The sequence below is a fragment of the Drosophila sulfurigaster genome, chromosome 3 (genome assembly GCF_023558435.1).
Source record: "Drosophila sulfurigaster albostrigata strain 15112-1811.04 chromosome 3, ASM2355843v2, whole genome shotgun sequence".
NCBI classification, from domain to species: domain Eukaryota; kingdom Metazoa; phylum Arthropoda; class Insecta; order Diptera; family Drosophilidae; genus Drosophila; species Drosophila sulfurigaster.
This window is the reverse complement of record NC_084883.1, coordinates 29620001-29642108: the sequence shown is the minus strand read 5'-3', so window position 1 is coordinate 29642108 and position 22108 is coordinate 29620001. Positions and strand designations below refer to the sequence as shown.

General features: G+C 35.0%; 1 long non-coding RNA gene across 1 annotated transcript; it reads left to right on the top strand.

Annotated features, from left to right (window-relative positions):
* The first annotated feature begins 3903 nt into the window (after window positions 1-3903).
* Window positions 3904-5429, top strand: LOC133840821 (uncharacterized). The gene is made up of 2 exons (XR_009894216.1): window positions 3904-4118; window positions 4257-5429. It is a non-coding gene; the product is annotated as an uncharacterized LOC133840821 (long non-coding RNA).
* The last annotated feature ends 16679 nt before the right edge of the window (window positions 5430-22108 follow it).

The window sequence follows — 22108 nt, the reverse complement described above, 5'->3', positions numbered from 1 at the left end:
ACAGAAAGCGAAAAAAAAATGACAAATAAATTGTAGAAATATAGGCTGACAACAAAAATTTTTTCGTTCTGTTCTGTGTTCTGTGTTTTAAATTTATGGGTTTATTGATACTTGTAGCCATATAAAAATTTGCTTTATCAGCAGACAAGAACGAAAATGACAAAAATATGAGAGCGTTACAAATTACGGATTAAAGTGCAGTAAACTTGTAAATTTCAAGCTTATTTCTATTGATTAAAGTTGTTGGCACGCTTCGAAAGTTATGATAAAGTAATTAGCCGAGAGTGAAAATGTGAAAAACTTTAAGAGAAGTTAAATTTGTCGCTAAAACTAAAACCACTAAAGCCAGTCGAGCGATTAAATGGCCTCCTTGGTGAAACTATCTTAGCGGTAACTTTGGTGGCCCAAAAAGCCACCTACAAATTAAGCCCCAAGTTAATTTCGCAGCCAACCCGCACATGTCAACGATTTTGGGATGAGTTAAAGGGAAAGCGAATGGGAATTGGAATGGGAATGGGTCGTCTACAAAGCAAATTAACTTGGTAAACAAAAAATATTTACTTAATTAACTGGCAAAAACTTTCGGCACAAAGCCGACACAAAAGGATGTCGAAAAAGGCCTGGCGAAAGGCAAAGGCAAAAGCAAAGGCTGTGCCGTGAAAATGTTTTCATAACGCACACTTTTCACCTAGACAAATACAAACACGGAACACGTGTCTCTCCGGGGAGTGGGGAGTGGGGAGGAGGGGAAGGAAAGAAGTGAGAAATGAACTTATTGACAAGCTCAAAGCTGGGCAAAGCAGACGAAAGCAAATAAAACAAAACGGAAAGCAGCAAATAGTTGGCTAACGTGGCGTATGCGCAATTAACATTTATGGCTATTAATTATATTATGCATACGACGCGTTGTACACAACATTCACATAATTAGACTATGTGTGCGATGTCTGTGCTTACATCACACTGCCCCCGCTCTCCCCTCTCCACACTCTCTTCCTCCCTCTTGCTTCAGCCTAATGAAGCCATAAAATGCATGCAGCACGAAAGTTTGCCAACGAGTTTCCCGCCGTCGTAAGACGTTTAAACTAATTTTGGCACAAGGGCCAACAACTTGCAGACCCGGCGGCGTCTCCTCTGTCATTTCAACTTTACCATAATTATGGGCAATCAAACGTTTTTATTAGTCGTCTCTCTCTCTCTCAACTAATGATGTTTTGTGTTTTAAAGTTTTGCCTTTTGCTCAGGTTCTGTGGCAAGGTCAAGGCATCTCAACTCAAAACTGAAACCCAATACTCAGAGTTAAGGCCCTCTGGGTGCCGTCAATATTGTATTGTGGCTTTATTAATTGCTGGCAACAACAACAACTGATTAGCAGTATTCATAATTGATTGAGCAGCCGATATGGTTCTTTGGAATGTGAATGAATGTGGATTGAGGGCAAATTGGCAATGTAGATTGAGCCAAGTTAACACTAGCTTATTAGCCAAGTTCGAGTTCACTTCGAAATGAAGACATGCAGTGAAATTGATAAGACATCAGCCAGCATCTTACGGCCACATTTCCGCCCCTTTAAACTTAAATTAAAAGCCACTTACTACCACAAGGAAAATCAGCGCCCATAACACACTTAAAGATGTCTTTAGTTTCTTCCAGCTTATCAGCTTGGCTTCGCGCCATTAAGAAAACTAACACTGACACACAGAAGACTTTATGGCCAAGGCCGCTGCGTCAGATAAATTTAAATTTTCAGCCTGCATTAGCTAATCTAAGCAGACGAGACACAAATGCGAGAAGCAAAAACTTTTTAATTACCAACAGGAAAAACAGTCAAGATAACAGCACCCGAAGAGGGGGAGGAGAGTGAGACAGGTAGGCAGCTAAAAATTTACATAAATTTCAAATATAGCAAGAGGGAAAATTGTGTATTATTCAAGTTTTATGTGCGACTTTATCTCAGTCCAAGAGGGAGAGAGAGAAAAGTCCGAGCTGGCCTTAACCTTTTTAGATATTCTTCAGCTTCTTTTTTTTCTTCTGCGTGTTTAACACGCTACTCTCAAAAAGTATTTATGACTTGTGTAAATACCGAGAACAGCATTCAACACGAGGCACAACTTTTTAGCCATCTCACGGCAACAATTTTACAGCTTAAATATTTTTTAGCCATTAGATAAACAAACACGCAGCGAGTGGAGTGCGGAGAGGGAGAAGTACCACAAAAAAAAGTAACGAAAATATCTTTCAAGTACAATGTTAGGTAAACATAAACAAAAGTTTCTTCTCTCTTTCTCTTTTTGGGTAATTTTCGGATGCTGTTGCACTTTGCTGTCTTTGCTGCTGTTGCTGCTGCTGTTTTTTTGGGGCTACTTAAAGCTTTTAGAGCATAAGATGTAATATAAATTACATTAGCTAAGTGCCAGGCAGCAATTAAAAATACGGGGCTGCTAGAACCTAAAGGCCCTAAGGCCTTAGAACACAACGAGAACGCGAACGCGAGACCCGCGTCGTAAGCAAAGCTGTTAATGATGATGTTTGTTGCCTGCTATCTCCCCCTGCTCTTTAGATTATCATTATCATCGTCATCTGGCAGCAGCATTAGCAGCATCATTAGAACGTCAACTTAATCAAGGTTAAAATGTGGCATGTGGCACACAGGCTGCCTTATGCAACACACACACACACGCAGCTTCAAGTGGTAAGCGTTGAGTATTGAAACCCAAATATAGACTATTAATACCGTATCGTATATAGTGGCATATTCCGCTTTGATCATCTGCTGGCTGTTGATATGTCTATTTCAGCAGCAACGTAATTAGCATTCACATTTTCCTTCTCTCTCTCTCTCTGTTTATTTATCGCAGCGTGTTTAGAGAAAACAACATCAATTGGCTTTTCCTTTTGCGCCCTTTCCCAATTTTCATTCATGTTGCAAGCGAACTGATTGGAAAAACTCGCAAAAGCGCGAAATTTGTTAATGCGATTACAACAGTTGTCAGCGTGTGAGTGAGTGTTAGTAAACAGTGTTGTGCAAGTTGTGCAAGTGTTGGCTAATGCACAAAAGCTTCTTTAATCGGTTGAGATATGAAGCAATTTTACCAGCTGAGCAAGAGTTGTGTTTATAGACGCATGACTAGAAAATACACAAAAGGTTTGAAAATGTGTTGATGTGAATCAACTTGATAAACAGAGATAATGTACTATTCGCTTATCGAATTTCCTTCGCTGGAAACTGTGAATCAGATTTGATATGGAAACCTTTCTTTGCAAAACTAAAGCGCAATTAATAATTTTTACTTAAGGTAACATTAAAATATAATGAAGTTAATGTCTGAAGTGCTTTTAATTCTATGATAAAAGCTAATCAAAAATATGAATTTTGTTTACTTAAATTTAACTACAATGAATAAGTATATGTTTTTAATATTTATCTATATTTGTTAGCCAATAATTATAGTTTAAATAAAATGAACAAAAAAAAAAGGCCAAATAGTTGACGTATATTTATAGAGGAAAGCAAGCAAAAAAGTATTCTTCTTTACCTTTCAAGTTATAAGTTATTTTCTTTTCTTATTATAAGTTTACAAATTAACAAACTCATATAATGAACACATAAATTTGTTTAAACATGTTTTCAATATTTAAATAGATTTATTAGCCACTATTTGAGGAACATTAGCGCAGAAAATAAATCGCTAGCAAAAATGTTTTTGTTTACCTTTAAATAGCTTCATATTTTCTGTTATAATTGTAAGTTCACAAGTTCTCAATATTTTCTAGCAGCTTTTATTATTAAAGCATGTACTTATTTTAATTAAAATAAACAACATATAATCAATAAATGTATATCTTTTTATTATTAACTAAATTAAATAGACAATACTCAACTAACATTTATAAATCAAAAGCAGCTTACAAAAAATACATTTGTTTACTTTGGCATATTTTTAAATTTGCAAAGTATCTTTATAGTTTCGTTTGCTGTTATGATTGTAAGTTCTCAATTTCTCAGAATTTTCTAACAGCTGTTTTTCCGCTCAGACAAATCTAGCACAGCTTTCCCTCTATAGCCGAAGAATACTTGCGAGTACTGAAACATGTTCAGTTAACTTGGCCAGAATGAAGTTCTCTGCATGTTACACAACTTACAGAAGTCCAAAGCAACACAAAATCTAATGCCAGCTCACGTTTAGGCCATTAAGCAACTGTTCTAAGCCAACAGAAGAGACACACACGCCCAGAGGAAACATGAAGAACTTCAGCATCAGTCAGTCGAAGACTGTTTGTTAACTGTTTTTCGCTGGCAACTGTTCTACAGAAGTGTCAAGCGTTTCCACATAAAAACCTACAACACAAACATTTCTGACGACGACGCCCAGATATCCACACAAGCTTCATTCATAAAGATTCAGATACGGATTGAGATTGAGATTCACATCTCGGTGCCAAGAACAAATACAAGACTTTGTCGACAACACCTAACAAGTTCCTGGAAGTGGACAAGCTTTAGAATGTGGAAAGGAAACCTGTTCGGTGTGGCACATGGAAACAAGAGCAAAATGAAAAACGGCGACATAATTAATGATTTCAAATTTTCACAAAACCCAAAAAAAAAAACAAACTTATCGATCGAAGTTGAGCAGCAGCAGCAAACATAAACAACTGTCACTTGGTCATTGAAGGCATTTTCATGACTTGTTACTTAAGTTGTGTGAGCGCAAAAGCTGAAGATATAAATTACATGCAAGCTGTGCACTGACAGCCAACAACAAGAACAACTCTTGAGCTAGAACTCAAGCTGTTGGACATTAATAAAGCTTAAAGCGAACTTAATTAAAACTTACGCTGGAAAATGTTGCGACGTGCGACGTGCGGCGACAGAAAAACACTTTATGGAAGAAAGCACAACGGAAAATTTTGGACAAAACTCGCGAATATATTTTTATTTTTTCGCACGCTTCGCGATTTATTGATGCTGGCAGTAATGTATCTGTGAGATACGCGCTTGAGGCCGAATCCATTCATAAACGCGCTAGCATTTCATTAATTCTTTTTGCTATGCTTCTCTATTGGCACTTCTTTTATTTTATTTATTTTTTTTGCACACACACGACGCTAAACGAGTTACCTGCCCAGCTGCTAGATCACTTGATACGCGAGAGAGCGGGTGGCGGGGGAAGAGGTGGGGTAACCGGAAATTTGCACGCGCGCGAAAATCAAATTTGATTTAATTTTTTTTATTTTTTTTGGGTAACAAAAAACACTTGCGATTTCGGCAGATTTTTGCTTGAGTTTTAGGGTTTTAGTTTCGGTTTCGATTGATGCTTGGTTGCTTGGTCGAAGAGGGGCGGGGATAACTGAACTGTTGTTGTTGTATCTCAGATGTTGTGTGTGTCGCTTGTCCATAAAAACGTCCAGACACGTTCACGTACTCGGCTCAACTGGCAAAAAGTATCTGAGAGCGAATCGAGCACCGCACGCGACGAAACTTGTTTGTTGACTACTGACTGCGACAGCCAAAAGTATCTGAGAGAGCGCTCTTTTGCTCTCTCGCTCTCGTTGTTGTGTGTGTGTGTGTGTGTGTGTGTGGGTCGCTTGCAGTCAAATTATCTGCCCGATACGACGAACACACGAAAGCCGACGACAACACGAAACTGTTCAACGAATTGGGAAATGCAAAAAGTATCTGCGAGAGAACGCTAGTGACTGATAAGAAGAGAGCGAGAGCCAGAGAGAGAGCGTCAATGAGTCAAACTCAAATTGGATTCTCATTGAGTTAGATAAATTTGTCGGTTTGAAACTCGACTAAAATTTGCTGGCTGTGTTTTCGTTTCCCATTGCAGCCAAAGACTTTGCCACACGAACGATTGTCAATTGGGTGTGTGAGCCAAATTTGAATGCGAAGCGATTGTGTGTGTGTGTGTGTGTGTGTATGTGTGTGGTGGACACAGGTGTGCAAAATCACCATGTGAGACAAACTGCTCGCTGCTGCTAATTCCAAGAAGTTGTCAAACAATCAAAGCCTCAAGACAAGGCCTACTTTGCGAAAGATAATAAAATTAAGGGATAAGAAAAGACTGCATTTGGTGAAAGGAATCGAAACGGATTTTTAAGACAGCTGAGCTGTTAAGCGCAATAAGCAAATCAACTTAATAACATTGAACTTCATATTTACAATTGAAACAGTTCTTTAAAACGACTCGATTCGATTTGTACTTTATATAGTAATCTAATTTGCAATTTAAGCTAATGGTATTTCTATTTTTAAAATGTTATACGGGTCCTGTATTTTTTGTTATTATGAGTAATCTTTAAAATATTTATGTTGATACGTATTTTGATTAAGTATACGTAAACTTAGCGAAACAAATTTGTAATTTATCTAAGGACCTAAAACTTTATAAAGAATAAAGAAAAAAAAAAATATTAAGCAAAAAATTGCCAAAATTCAACAAAGAAATATACAGTGGCGTGCAAGTGTGAGTACATGTTTGCAACTACTGACTTTGGGTTCGCATAAAAAAGTTATTAGTAAAGTAAATGAGTCCAAATTTTTTGTGTTTATTCTTTGAAGATTTATTAACAAAATCTTATACAAAATATACCAAAAAAATCGAATTGGTTTATTTACGAAATAAAAAACAAAAAAAACTCGCATGTACTCAGTTATGCTCATTTTGAACACTTTTCAACAAATATTTTTTTTTTAATACTTGGTCCAAAAACCGATATTTGTAATTGTGATATTTATTCATTCTGGTATATTTTCTACCAAATTTGGTAATATTTATTTTAGAATAGCTCTCCATTCGTGCTGGACTCGTTGTTGCATCTCGCGTTAGCTTGCTGGTACTGATTCGTAGCGTCCCAATCATTTTCTCATTATCGACCACAAATTTTCGATCGGATTTGGATCAGGACTCTGTCCTGGCCACTCCTTTACCTTAAAATGTTGTTTTGCGATCCATTCCTTGAAGATTTTGGACGAGTGTTTTGGATCTCCATCTTGTTGAAATGTGATGTCTATCCCCTTATATGCCCATTTGTCAACAAAATCGCAAAGATGGGTTTGCAAAATATCTAGAAAGTCTTCCTTTTGCATAGTATCATCTATATTCTTAATTGGTCCAATGCTCCACCAAGTAGAACAGCTCCAGACCATGACAATTCCTCCCCAGTGTTTCGCAGTTTCTTGTACGTGGCGTCCCTACAGCGACTCTTCAGGCTTCTTCCAACAATATTGTTTACAATCCGACTGGAATCGATTCAATTTCGTTTCTTCAGACCATATAACTATTTTCAAGTCGTCCAGTTCCCAAGTTTTATCTCAAGCCAGAAGAGTCGTTGCAGATAGGCCACGTACAAGGAACTGCGAAACACTGAGGTGGAAATGTCATGGCCTGGAGCTGTTCCACTTGGTGGAGCGTTGGACCAATTGTGAAAATAGATGATACTATGCAAAAGGAAGACTTTCTAGATATTTTGCAAACCCATCTTTGCGATTTTGTTGACAAATGGGCATATAAGGGGATAGACATCACATTTCAACAAGATGGAGATCCAAAACACTCGTCCAAAATCTTCAAGGAATGGATCGCAAAACAACATTTTAAGGTAAAGGAGTGGCCAGGACAGAGTCCTGATCCAAATCCGATCGAAAATTTGTGGTCGATAATGAGAAAATGATTGGGACGCTACGAATCAGTACCAGCAAGCTAACGCGAGATGCAACAACGAGTCCAGCACGAATGGAGAGCTATTCTAAAATAAATATTACCAAATTTGGTAGAAAATATACCAGAATGAATAAATATCACAATTACAAATATCGGTTTTTTGGACCAAGTATTAAAAAAAAAATATTTGTTGAAAAGTGTTCAAAATGAGCATAACTGAGTACATGCGAGTTTTTTTTGTTTTTTATTTCGTAAATAAACCAATTCGATTTTTTTGGTATATTTTGTATAAGATTTTGTTAATAAATCTTCAAAGAATAAACACAAAAAATTTGGACTCATTTACTTTACTAATAACTTTTTTTTATGCGAACCCAAAGTCAGTAGTTGCAAACATGTACTCACACTTGCACGCCACTGTAATTCGCTAAAAGTAAAGTATAATATTGAAAAAATGCTTCATACAAAATTAAAAATAAAAATACAAATGAAGAATCCTTTATATATTGAAAGCAAAATGATTCTAATAATGAAATTTTGTTATGATCATTACCTTATGTTCACCTTAAACTCCTCTAATAAGAACAATGCCTTCATAAAATACAATTCTTATCAGTCAATCGGTTACTATCAATAGCAAATGCGGCTAAAAGTGCAAAATGCAAATCAGATTTTTGGGAGCGGTCATGGTAACAACAACAACAACAACTTCAGTGACAGCAGCAACAACAACAGCTACGTGGAATAGCAAAAGAATGCACTGCGAAAGATAAACAGAGAGTCCAACAAACCGACAGCGAGAGAGTGTGCGAATAGGCAAAGACGGAGAGCGTGAGAGCGAGTGGAAGCTAGTGCTCTGTTTTGCCGGCATTCGACTCACACTAGAGCACTCTTCCGCTCTCTCTATGTTTTGATGCCCACTCGCTCTCTCTCAAATGCTTAGCTGTAGATAAAAATGCATTGGCAGACAGCAAATTCCCAACCCCTGCTCGCAAGCGATAGTTCAGCTGAATGCTAACAGATGGCGCCAGCATGCCAACGAACAAGAAATGCCGACTTCGACTGCAATTCGATTTGGTTGCAATGCATTTCAGTTGTTTTTTTTTTTTTTGTTTACATCCATAAACCGGCAACACAAATTGTGAGCAAGGGAAATCGAAGTCAGATTCTTGGAAAGTGTAGTTGCAAAAAGCGACGCCGGTTTGCTGGCACAAATGCCGCGTAATCAGTTTTTGCTTTACGGGCTGCCGGAAGTTGCAACACGTCGCCGTCGCATAAACGCATATGCTGCCTAAGTATAACGATGTCGTTGTCGCTCGCCCGCTCGACACACCCCAACAATTGCAGCATAACCCCTTCCCCCCACACAACCAACCATTAGAAGCAGACTTTGAAAAACATGTGCGGGAGTATTAATCGAAAATTTTCAAAAAAAAAAAAAGTAAAGAGGAAAAAGCGCTTGAAAGTTTTGTGAGCTGAGTTATTGCTCGGCAGTCTGTTTTGGGGAGAAGGGGGCAGAAGGTGGAATCGAGAGTGCACGAGCATTGTTCGTCTGCATCCCCAAACCACAGATGCTAACACTTTTTTTTTGTTTCATTCTTTTTGTGAACATGTGTGAACAACTGCAGTCGCAATCTCTGCTGTCGCAGTCTCCTTCTCTCCTTCTCTCTCTCTCTCTGTCTCTTTCTCTGCCTAAGCAACCCCCAATTTGGCATCTTTTGCTGTTGGGCTGCCCTCAAGGCAGCGATTAATCATGAAATTTTCACAGAAAATATCCATTAGATACGAATTAAGTCATAATTGAGAGTGCAAGCCGTGGCACGTTGAAGTGCATGTTCAGCAGGACAATGTGGCATGATGGGAGCTGCCTTTGGGGTTGCCTTTCACGAGGGGTGGATGCATTGTATGCATGCGTGTGTGTGTGTGTGTGTGTGTGTGTGTGTGTGTGTGTGTGCCTTGGCATAAATGAAATTCCCCTCGGGGGAATATATGCGCCTCAAGTGTCTGCGACATATTTATTATGAGCATGCATGTGCACAAAAAAAAAAAATTATGCATAGAATATGCTTTGAAGCAGAAGAATTCAAGATCCTTCGCAGCTGTAAATGTGAATTTTCAAGTGCATTGCTGCCTTGGCTCTAAGCTCTAATTACACTTCGAGTGCCAATGAATGGAGTCCATGAGTGGAGTGCTTTTGATTGAAGACTTAACTTTCAATTTTTGGTAAAGGATATTGCTTCAAATCTACAAAATTGATGCTGCAGCGTCACATAAATTTGACATAAGCTTGGTATTATAGAGGACAATACATATTTTAACTTTCAATACTCTATCTTGAGGTGTTACCAAAATATTCATGCTTAAAGCGATGGACGGACGGGCAGACGGATAGGTGAATGATCAAAAATAAGAATACAAATATTATTCTAACTTATTTTCTAATCTTGCTACAAAAAAAATCGAACAAATAATAGTTATGAAATATTATCTTTCAATTCTTCTGAAATATATTTATTTATAAGTTTTTTTTATTTTTATTTTATTTTTTTTTTTTTTACAATGTGATTATAATTTCTTTAGATTTTTGTATAGAATAGCGCAATATACAAATATTTCATGTTTCACGCTTATAAGTCAACTATTTAGCAAGATATACAACTTCAAAGCGATGGACGGACGGACATACGGACGAATAAATCAACAAACAAACAAAAAAAAAATTAGAGAGTTTGATTACTGCATATTTTAGCTTTTTAACCGACTAAATAGAATTAAAAACTAGCTGATAAATATTATATGAATATGTGTGCAACAGAATTGAAACAAATTAATAGGGAATTATAAGTTTTTTTTTTCTTGTTGTACATGGTAATTACAATTTCTTTAGATTTTTGTATAGAATAGCGCAATATACAAATATTTCATGCTTCACGCTTATAACTCAACTATTTAGCAAGATATACAACTTCAAAGCGATGGACGGACAGACAGACGGACAACAACAACAAAAATGTAGAGAGTTTGAATACTGCTTATTTTAGCTTTCTACCAATTAAATAGAATTAAAAAACTAGCTGATAAATATTATATGAATATGTGTGCAGCACAATTGAAACAAATTAATAGGGAATTAATTCAGTAACTTCATTAATGAAGGTGCACGCCTTTGCTGCCATTAGTTAAGCAGCAGTAGACTATGGTACAAATTGTCTATATCACGATTCCGTTTAAGCAAATATTAATTACACATTATTAATTTCCGTGTTCGGGGTCAAAACGCACAGGAATATGAAAAATGATGTGCTTCCTCCGCTTTTGGCCTGGGAAGTGGCCCAGCTATTATTTAAATGAATTATTTTGAGCGGACATGAACCGACAACAGCAACAACAAATAACAAACAAACAACAACAACAGCAATAGCGATAACAACAACTATAACAAACATTTTTGGCTCTTGATAAAAACTTGTTGTTGTTTTTGTTGCTGTTGTGTGAGCGCAAAAAATTTGCGCGTGGGCGAAAAGCATTCATTTTTTTTTTTTGTTTGTTCGTACGTATTTTTGGTAGGTTGCCACGCCCACTTGGGCGGCCAACTCGCGTGGCCAAAGAGTCGGTTAGGGCCTCAGTTGCGGCCTATCTCGATTATTGTTTAATACGCTGTCATTAATCAATTTGTTTGCCATTGTTTGGGGGCGCCCCACGGTAGTTGGATGTCTTTGTGGCCAAATTAATTATGGGCCCAGATCTCAGATGTGTTTCAGCCCGATAAACACAAAAATGTGCCAAAAATACAACATACGAAAAACGAAAAACAAAAACAGCGAAAACGAAAACCAGAAAGAGAAAAAGAAAGAAAAAACACACGAAAACAGAAAATGAAAACGGAAAATATATAACAACAAGTGCACAAAATAGTGACAAATAATTTGCGGCATAATAAATGACTTTGTTTTGTTAGCTGTAGCGCAAATAATTGATTACACGAAGTTGCAAAAAGAGGAAAGAAATGTGACGAAAAGTTTGCATGGGAAATACCCTTGGTCTAATTTATGATGGCAAACGCAATATGGAAATTTAAATAATAATATGGCTGAAAATTGAACTAGTAATAAATTAGGCAACAAATTTACAAGCAAACTTCAATCAGCTAATTTACGATTTCAACGTGTTATATAAAATTTGTTTGCTATGTAATTTATCAAATCGAGTGTGTGAATTTAGTTTCAAGTATCGATGAGAATCACTTCCTTTTTAAGAAGAATTGAAACTTGAGAAAAGTGAGAACAAGAAATAATGGGAAGTTAAATATAAATCAATTTTAAAGAGGCGCCAATATATTTCCTCAGATTCTAATTTACTTCACAAAGAAACAAAAAAAAATGTTAATGGAAAGAACCTTTGTTTATAAAAAATTAAATATGTAAGAAAACAATATTTTATTTTAAGACTTCAAAAGACAAATGAAAAATAATACAATTTAAAATATATTTACACACTCTAAATAATTTACAAAGGTGGATAAGAGAATGATGCTATAAACTTCACTCTTTTGAAATTCAATATTAATAAACTAAATTTATGTACTATAAAAACAACAAATTTAATAAATTAACAAAAATAAATTAGGAAAAATTACGAAAATTTTAACATCTTTAATTAATTGAAAATTATAATTTCAAGCAACTCAGTTTAAGCAATCAAGATCTGTTGATAAAATTATATAATTAAAATATTGTACTCCATTAAATAATTAAATACTTTTTTGTATTAACAATAAATTAAATAAGTCGTCAATAGTAATGTAAATACGCAAAATTAAATATGAATATATGAATATAAACTATTAGTTTAAAATTCCGAATTTAAATATAAAACCATCGAATAATTCAATGGCCAAAAAAACAATTTAAATACATTGTTGAATTCTACAAAAAATAATTACATATTTTTAATGAGCCGAAAATTATTTAAATTTTTGTTGTTTGAATTCCAAATTAATTACATTTTTATTAACAAGAAATGAAGTGATTAACCAAAACTATATTTGAGGTCTCAAATAGAATACTTCAAAATCTGTAATTAAAAAATAATAATAAGATTGCAGAGTCTAAATAATATGAAGCATTTATTGAAGTACACATCAGATAGTTCAATGACCCTTATAATAAATACAAAGTAGCATTCCATTAAGTTGAACAAGTTGAGTGCAAATAGTTAGTCAATAGAAACAACTATTAACCAGTAAATAACACGCAACATAAAACACAGTTGCAATTACTTGTTGTGTTTGTTATTTGTGGGTCAGTTTAGTTGTTTGACAAATTAAAATACAATTTGTGTTGCATTCCACACACACAAATGAAATTCACTATGGCACTTGTCTATTGTTTACCTCAATTCTTGAATTGCACTTCATGGAAAAACACAAATATTCTATATATAGATATTTATGTGTATGTTGTATGTGTTCAATTACAAATTGCTCAATGTTTTTGTATGATATAAATAATTTATATTATTGCGCCGTTGTCAATAAAGACATAAGTGTGCACAATCAAAAGCAAATCAAACAGATTGACAACGACAGAGAGTGCTGGAGAATTGTGAGGAGGAAGAGGGAGGGAGAGGGAGGGAGGCGGCCAAAAGGCAAGGAACACTTGACGCGGTCGCTATAAAAGCGCAAGCAAAGTGCAGGCCATAAAAAAACATAAAAATATGGAAACAAACAGCGACGAAATAACAAAACATTTGACACCAAAATCAAATTAACATACACACTTACATATGCAGCAGCAGCACAGCAAAAACAACAACAACAACTTTGGGGATAGCTTTTTGTTGTTGTCTCACTGAAGCTGTCCAAAAATCACAGTTGGATGTCAAAGACCTGTCATAGGGGGGCCCCCAAAAAAACAAAGCATAAACCTATAACACTTGTAAGTTCAGTTGTTGCTGTTGCTGTTGTTGCTGCTGCTGTTGTTGCTGCTGACTGACAGCAACACTTGTTGTTGTTGTTGCTGCTGCTGCATAGCAATATGAATTTCGTTGAGGCTTTGTTTTTTATGTCGTTTGGCATTTACCAAATTCTTGTACGACAAATTGGCATTGTACCAATAAAATGTTTGTTTGTTTTTTTTTTTTTTTCCTTCTCTTTCATTTTTTTACTGAGTTGTATTCCAACAGGTGTTCCAGCTTGTGATTTTGGCTATTTCACAACACTGTCTCGCACAATGCGGGTTCTCTTAATGACACTTGACATTAATGATCGACACAGACTCTTATCTCTTGGCTACACTAGACAGGAGAAATCTTAAGAATGCTGCCCATGATAAATTCATTTAGTTTTCCGATACAAATTTTTAATGGAAATTACGCTTTCCAGCAACACGCTGTGATAAATGGTATAAGACTTTAATTTAAAGAAAAAGTTTTCAAATAAGTTGTTACTATAATTATAGAAATTTAATAGCTAACTGATATTTGTAAAAATATATTCTCATGGTCATATAAATGTGTATATTATACATATTATCATATATATATTATATATTACTTCTAGTTTAAACTGAAATATACTATTATCAGCACTTTATACTGAATGTTTGGAAGTGGCTTTTAATTTTTTTTTATTATAATGCCTAAATATTTTAGTAGTATTGTTTCATTTATAGAAAAAGTTGTTGTATTTTGTTAAAATTAACTTAAATTTTAGTAAAAACATCTGAAAATATTTTCTCACCTGAAATTTAAATATACTATCATCACAAATTTCTACTAGATTTCTAAGAGCCATTTTAGTACATTTAAATTTTATGTAATGATCAAATCTTGAAAAGAGTATTTGAATTTAATTCATTAAAATAGTTTAAAATAAATAGTGATAAATAAGTGTCAACATAATTTATATTGATTCAATAAACTTCAGTTACATTTGTGATATTTGTAAAACGTATTTTTACTTTTTCCTTTAAAAAATTTAATTTTTGCTAGTATTTCAAAGAAATATAAAAAAATTACTTTTGAAAATGTTTGTTTTATAGATTTTCGACCTTATAAATGGTTTCATCATCAATTATAATCTCAGTATCACCTATAATTTCTATAGCTATATTTAATTCTATATTTAAGCTACTTCATAAATAGACAATAGGATGAATTTTATAATTAATGTTGGTATTATTTACTTTACGGAATCTGCGTTTCCGTTGCGAATTCCATTCGTAGCTGTCATTCATCATGGGCAACCACAAATCAAAATCAAAGCTTATAATCTAATTAGCAAATCTGCGCCCAAAAAACCTTACTACCAAGTCAATAAAATGAAGCGACAACAACTGCTTAAGCTTGCTAAATTTCTAATTAAACAAGCTCGTCGTGGCTGACTGACAGGCCGACAAATGAAGCAAAAATCGGAAAGGGTGGGAAAAGAATTAGGACAAAGGTAACAACTGACATGCCGAAAGAGATAGAGATAGAGATATAAAGATAAAGATAGAGAGAGACAGCGAGAGTCAAAACTATTTCGCTTTCAATAAAAGTTGCAGAGGCAGCTCGTAAAATGCCGCAACGCAACGCAACATAACGTAACGCTTAACGTAATAGCCTTTCATGTTTGCTTAGTAACCCACATCAATTCTAATCGCCTGTAGCTGTAGCCAACATCAACACAGAGTGAGAGGGAGATAGAGAGAGCGAGGGAAAGAGAGAGCGAACGAGCTTTATCTGTGTTGTTGAGCCACCCACAACATGAGAGCAGAGCAGGCAAACGATTTATGGCATGCTTTCACATACTTTCACCTAGGGAATATTCCTGTCCATGTGCATAGTTGTGGTTTGCCGTTGCTCTTGTAGTTCTCCTCTCCCCTCCCTCACCTCATCACACACTTATTTCTGGTTTCGGACTTGGCACAGAGCGTAGAGCGTAGAGAGGATTCTAAATATATATAGTGCACTGCCCGCTCGCTGTATTCTATGGGAGCATATTAATTTTGGCATTGAAATGGAGCTAAAATGCATTTGCAATTGTTTTATGTAAGTCATGTGGCTGCTTTGCGGCATTTACCAACACTTGGTGACCAAGTAAATTTTGCTACCTGCAGCTCAGCTTGTTATCAATGTCGAGTTTAGCAGCAGCAAATAGACAAATCGTTGCCCAGCTAAGTTTGACCTCAGCCATTTGCATGCAAATTTAATGCTGCAATTCATTTAATAACATTCTGTTTTAAAGTAGGTGCTCAATTTCAATTTCATTTAAAATCATCTTACATTAATTTATTTTTTCTGTTTGTTCAGTTTTTTACTTAACTTTTACTCGATACTTATATTTACCTCTTCCTTATGGAACTGATGCAGATATATAATAAAATATTCTTTCAAAGTAATATTTATTTGAAGTAATTTCAAATTTATAAATATTGGATACAGTTATTTTCTAAGATATCATCATATTATTATTTTTCATACTCAACATTACAGTCACTTAAGTAAGTTCTTTCATTTAACTGCATGAAGTTTATATCATATCCTATACTAATTTATTTTTTCCTTAATTTTAGTTCTGTCGTAAATATTTTCAACTCATCTCTATATAGATCAGTTATAAGAATTTCATAACATCTTTAATAACAGCTTTAATTTTAATTCAACAAATTTATAATTCTTAGCCTTTGTTTTCTCCTTATATTCAGTTGTATCCATAACATATTCTCAACTTCAATATGTTATGTTGTTAAAAAGCTTTCACTTTTATTTAAATTTAATTAATTTATAACACGTTCCAACTTAATTTATTACTTCCTTATATTAAGTTCTTTCCTAAACATGTCCTGCACTTTTATGTGCACCTCTTCCATATGGATCTGTTTCAGCAGACAGACATCTTACACTTTTATCATTAGCCAGCTCTTTTTTTTTATGTGCTTTGTAAACTCTTGCTAACAACTTTTCCATATAATGGGCACTTATATGCATGCATCTTGCAGTATGTAGTATGCAAACAGCCACGCCCCCACACACACTCACACCCATACCACATACCACAATGCAAACTTTAATTTCTAAATCATAACTTTTATTTTGCCCCAGTTTCAGCAGACACACGAATTTGGGTGGAATAGTTGGGAGTCTCACTTAGTTAGTTGGGTGTCGCAGGTAGAGTTGCATTTAACAGGTACGAGTAAGTGCTCGACAATGAAAGATTTATAAAGTGGCTGCATTTTAAGGTCACACTGTTTACGTTGGTTGGGTTGTATCATCCCACACATTGACAATTTATTACGACACGAGCTGTGATTTAAATACTGCTTATAGTCCAATTGGGATGGATTTATTTTTGCCAACGTATTTCGAGACATTTATGATTTATATTAGCTATAAGAATTTTAGACTCAAGTTAAGTTTTGACTAGTTTTCTATAGAATATAAATGAAAATAATTAAATTTGCATTATGAAATCCAATGCAAAGCTTTAAAATCACCTATACGTCAATTCTGTAAAATAAATATATGATATTAAAACTAAATTTGTAAATAAACTGAAATGGATGCCAAATAAATAAATTCAATCATTGGATTTAACATTCATGTCTTCTATATTCATCTCTTCTTACTTTGATTTAATAAAATCTTGAATATTTTTCTTTATATTCAATTTATTTCTTCTTTCTTCCTCTCTTCAATTTAGATCGTCTTCAAGATTTCATTTTAAAATCAATGCAAGATCTTTACAACAGTGCAACATAAAATCTTATACTTTTCGGAACCTTATAAAATTCAAAATTTGTGATTATAATATAATAATATGATAATATGATGCGCACTTAAAAAATATTGAAACTTGGCATACAACAAAGAATTTCGTAAAGTTATCTTCAAACTTGGAGAATAAAACATATATATATTGCAAGAAAATAAAGTGCTTTCTCAATAACCGAATGAAGTTGATAGGCAAGCCTAAAATGCTGGAGAGTGGCGACCCCCAGCTGATTAAATATTAAATCAATTGACCCGCCCAGAATATTTGGCGAAAGTTTCTTGCTTAGATACGAGTACGAGAGTAAAGCGGCGACAATAACATTCACCTAGGGAAAGGGCGGCGTTGACATCGACTGGAAAAACACTTTGATTGCAATTTTGTTCAGTTTATTTTTGTTGCATCTGTCCGTGTCTTTCTTTCACTTTCTATTTTTCTTTCAAGTTGCTGGAAAAACTTTTCAACTAACTGCAACGGCTGCTTGCCACAAAAAAAGAGTACGATCGAGAGAGGGAGAGGGAGGTTGAACGTAGAGAACTTCGCATAATTTGGTTGCCGGGCCATTTAAATGGAGCACAAGTGTAACTAATCTCAAAGCGGCGACGATAGCAACGACATCAACGTGGTTTTTGTGCCTTTCACAAAATGCGGGCTCCAAAAACAAAAAAATACAACGAACACAAAAATAAAAAATAAAAACCAGAACGAGTACATGAAAAACTAAACCAAACTGAGCGGCAGAAAAAAAAAACAAAAACAAATCTAAAAGACGGCTTTTAGATTTTTTCTTTTTTTTCGCCGTTTTCTAGGTTAGCCACAGAGCCCAGAGTTTGAATGCAAAAAGTAAGGTTGAGCTGCAACAGCAGCAGCAGCCAAAGGCACCTGCAGTCGACCGTCGACCGTCGAATGTCGACTGTCGACCGGCCCCCAGAGAGTGAGAGACCAAGAAAAAGGCCCGAAAAATGTGCCAAGCTGTAAAGTCGAAGCCGTTGCCATTGCTGTTGCCGTTGACATTTCGTGCGGTTCGTTGCAATTAAAAGCCGTTAAATGCAGCCAATGTGGGGCAAGCATTGTAATTGATTCGCCAGGCATGTGGCCAAGGTATAGAATCGAGTAAAAGCTGCTCAAAATTGAATTAACTGCAGCACAAGAGCATTGCTCAACAGCAACAGCAGAAGCAGCAGCAGGACAACGTCTGCACTAACATTGAAATTTACCATAAAGAAATCTTTTTCATGTGTATCCTGCAAGGCATGTATGTAGGTGTGTGTGTGTGTGTGTGTGTGTGTTGTTGCAACAAGGAGCTATCCATAAAAGCTACTTTGTTGTGGCCTAGTAAAAAGTTGAACTGCATGCGAAACTATTAAAAACTTTGACCTAAATATAATAAAACATAAAATTTACTTACCATCAAGTCCTTTCTCTGCAGCCCACACTTACATAGAAGGATACCAACAAGGATGCAAAACAGCAACAGCAACAAAAAAAAATGCACACACAAAAAAACCTAAACTTCAGGTGAATTGTTGCATGTGGCAAGATGATCGGGAGGCATGTTTAACAAGCTAGTTTCGTAGTATGTTTATGTGTTGCAATGTGTGTGTTTGGATTTTGCAAATTGAGAGGAAATATTACTTTTCCTTTTTCTGTTTTTTGCTGACTCAGGTAAGATTTAATTAGTTCAAGGCAGGCTTAATATGATTACACTCAATCCAGCACTTTAATAAAGTCAAATTATAAAACTAATTTATATAAAAAATGCACTTAGCTAATAAATAGAGGAGAAACTGTTTTATTTGGCAATATCACTTATTTATATTTCCTATATAAAAAGGTATACCTAAATAAAATACAACATCTAAGAAAAATGTTCGTGTATAAATAGAATGCAATAGAATGAATATTTGTTCACTTTTTATATACAAAAACTAGTAGTAATACAATAAAAATTCAAAGAAAAATATGTTTTTTTTTGTATATCAATATTTTACTATTCAAAATGAAATACAAATTAGTTTTTTTTTTTACTTTTATAAGAAGAATTATTAATAAATTTGGAGAATTCTGATTTTATTTGGCTATGGCAAGAAAATTTGTTTATTTATCATAGTTAGAAATAAATAAATAATATACAAATTCTAACACAAAATAAATAAAACATGCAAAATTATGTTTTATATTGAAATGGCAAAAAAAAAATTTAATTTTTATATGAAACATTAAATAAATTATAAAGTAAAAATTCTTAATAATTTTTCGTATCTCAATATGTTACTACTAAATATAAAAAACAACTTCGAAACTTTGATTCTCTTTTATGGAATTCAGAGGAATTCCTAATTTTTGTTCTGAGAAAAAAACTTGGGTATTGCCAATTTTTTGTATACTTAGATGAATTTTATAAAGTGTAATTTTATTTATTATCAATGTGCCCGCATATGTATGTATTGTGGTGTTATATATGTATACAAAAATATAAAAAAAAAAACATATACAAATCCCAGAACGACATCAAAGCATCGATTTTGAGTTCATCTAAAATGCTGCTAATAACAACCAAACTTTTACCCTCAATGAGAAAAAAAGACCTTTTCTTTAGCTGAAATGTTTCGCAAACTCATTAAAATACCAAAAAAAAAGAGGCACCCAAATATTTATGTATATAAAAAAAAGTAGGAGGGAAAATCAAAAAGATAAGCCCGCACACAAAACCGCACGCAATCGACAGCATTAAGTGGAGGCGAAGTTCCTGGAAATCGCGGTGACGATTTGCCATTAAGGCTCCCACAGCCACTTGGACATGGACTGCGACTGCGACTTGGACTTGGTTTTGGAATGTGACTTGGCGAGCTGAGAGAGCACAACAAGAATTTGCCTCACTTCACATTGGCATTGATTACAGCGCAAAAGAAGAAGAAAAAAAACTGAAAAAAAAAACAGAAGAAAAAAATCGAAACATGAGTGGCAAACAAATTATTACAAGTGCAGTTGAAAAATATGTGGCGGCCACTTATCAACATAATCAACAACAAATACCTGGACACGCCTGAGTGCAACTGCCACAGTCGCTGCCGCCTGGGACAAACAAATATTTTTGCAACGAGTGGCGGCTCCCTTTGTGACTAGGCCTAGACTAGACGCTCTCTCTCTCCTATCGACAGCACCCTACGACGAAGCTGGATGAGTCGATGTGGATGTGGATGTGGCTGTGACTGACGACGATGTCTTCTTGTCACACTGTGGGGTCCCCTCCGTTTGTCGCTCTTGTTCTCCCGACTTCTCTCTGCTCAGTCTTATAGTATACCTGTTCCCTTCCCAGCCCATCCATCTCTTCCGTTTCGCATCCCATCGCTCCTCGACTTCAACGACCACATCGTCGCTGCTTCGTTTCGTTTCGTTTCGTTTTCTGTCAAATGTTTGGCTTAATGATGGCATTGATGGATGGATCACACGTAAGCGGTAGTCATTTAGTAATTTATCTCAAGACATTTCAAATTAATAGACCGCAACTCTCACAATCTTACCAACCACCAGGAAGAGAGTGCACAACGCGCTGATTTTGATCGCAATAAGCTTCAACCGATCTACAGCTGACGATCTGCTGCCGACTATATTAGAAATTATGTGCAATTTTTGTCAAATTATGAAAATTTATTGCATGTGACAGTCACTCTTCAGTCTTTAGTCTTTAGTCTTTAGTCTCCTCTCAGCGACTCTGTGAGAGCGCAGCTAATTAGTGCAACTTGCGCTTAACAGCAACAACAACACTAAATTGTCGACATTGCATTTCAAGCTCGATTAAATTTTAATTAAGCGCAGTTTAGTTAATTGGCTGCTTTACTCTCCCTTAGCCATATGTAAATCGACCCAAGACAAACTTGGAGGCTAGCGACCTTTCGAGTCTGCTTGTCAAAGTGACGCTCGATAAAACTTGCACCCGGGTTAAATAAAGAATATAATGCAAACTTGTAGATACAAAGACTGCTTAAATATCTTGTGTAAACTTAATGAAAATTGCAGCAGATCAGGCGATCACATTAAAATATTTTAAATGCACTATTTGCATTTTTACTGCATCAAGTTTACTATAAAATATCATGTTAAATTTCTTTTAAGTTCGTTAAGTATAATTTATAGCATTAAACAATTTAATTAATTATAGTTTGCTACACAAATTTTTTAATGAAAATATTTTTAATTTATACAAGTATTTTCCCAAATAAATTTTCCTTAAGTGAATTTTTTGTTGTCTGTTTTATTGTTGTACTGTCGTCTCAATACTTTGAAAATTATGCCTTGAATTTACCTACACTACCTAGCTGTACTTTTTTCTATGCTTTTAATCACTTAAATTTGTATAAAATATATATAAATTTGCTTATGTTCATCCTTGTGTTGTCGCCTCATTACTTTAAACATTATCCCATGATTTCACCAACATCTACGCATTTCCTAAAGGTAATTTTAACAGTCTGATCGCACTTCTCCCAGCTCAGCATTCTTTGCATTCTCAACCTCCTCAGCATCGCTTTAATGCTCTAGCTCTATCACTCGCATTCAAAACAATTTCATCAATTTACAAGACATTCCCATTCCGATGACAACCCCAGCCTAAGCCAAAAAGGAAAAAGAGGAAAGCTCCATTGCCCAAGTCCATTTGCCTTATCGACCCAGACAATATACACCA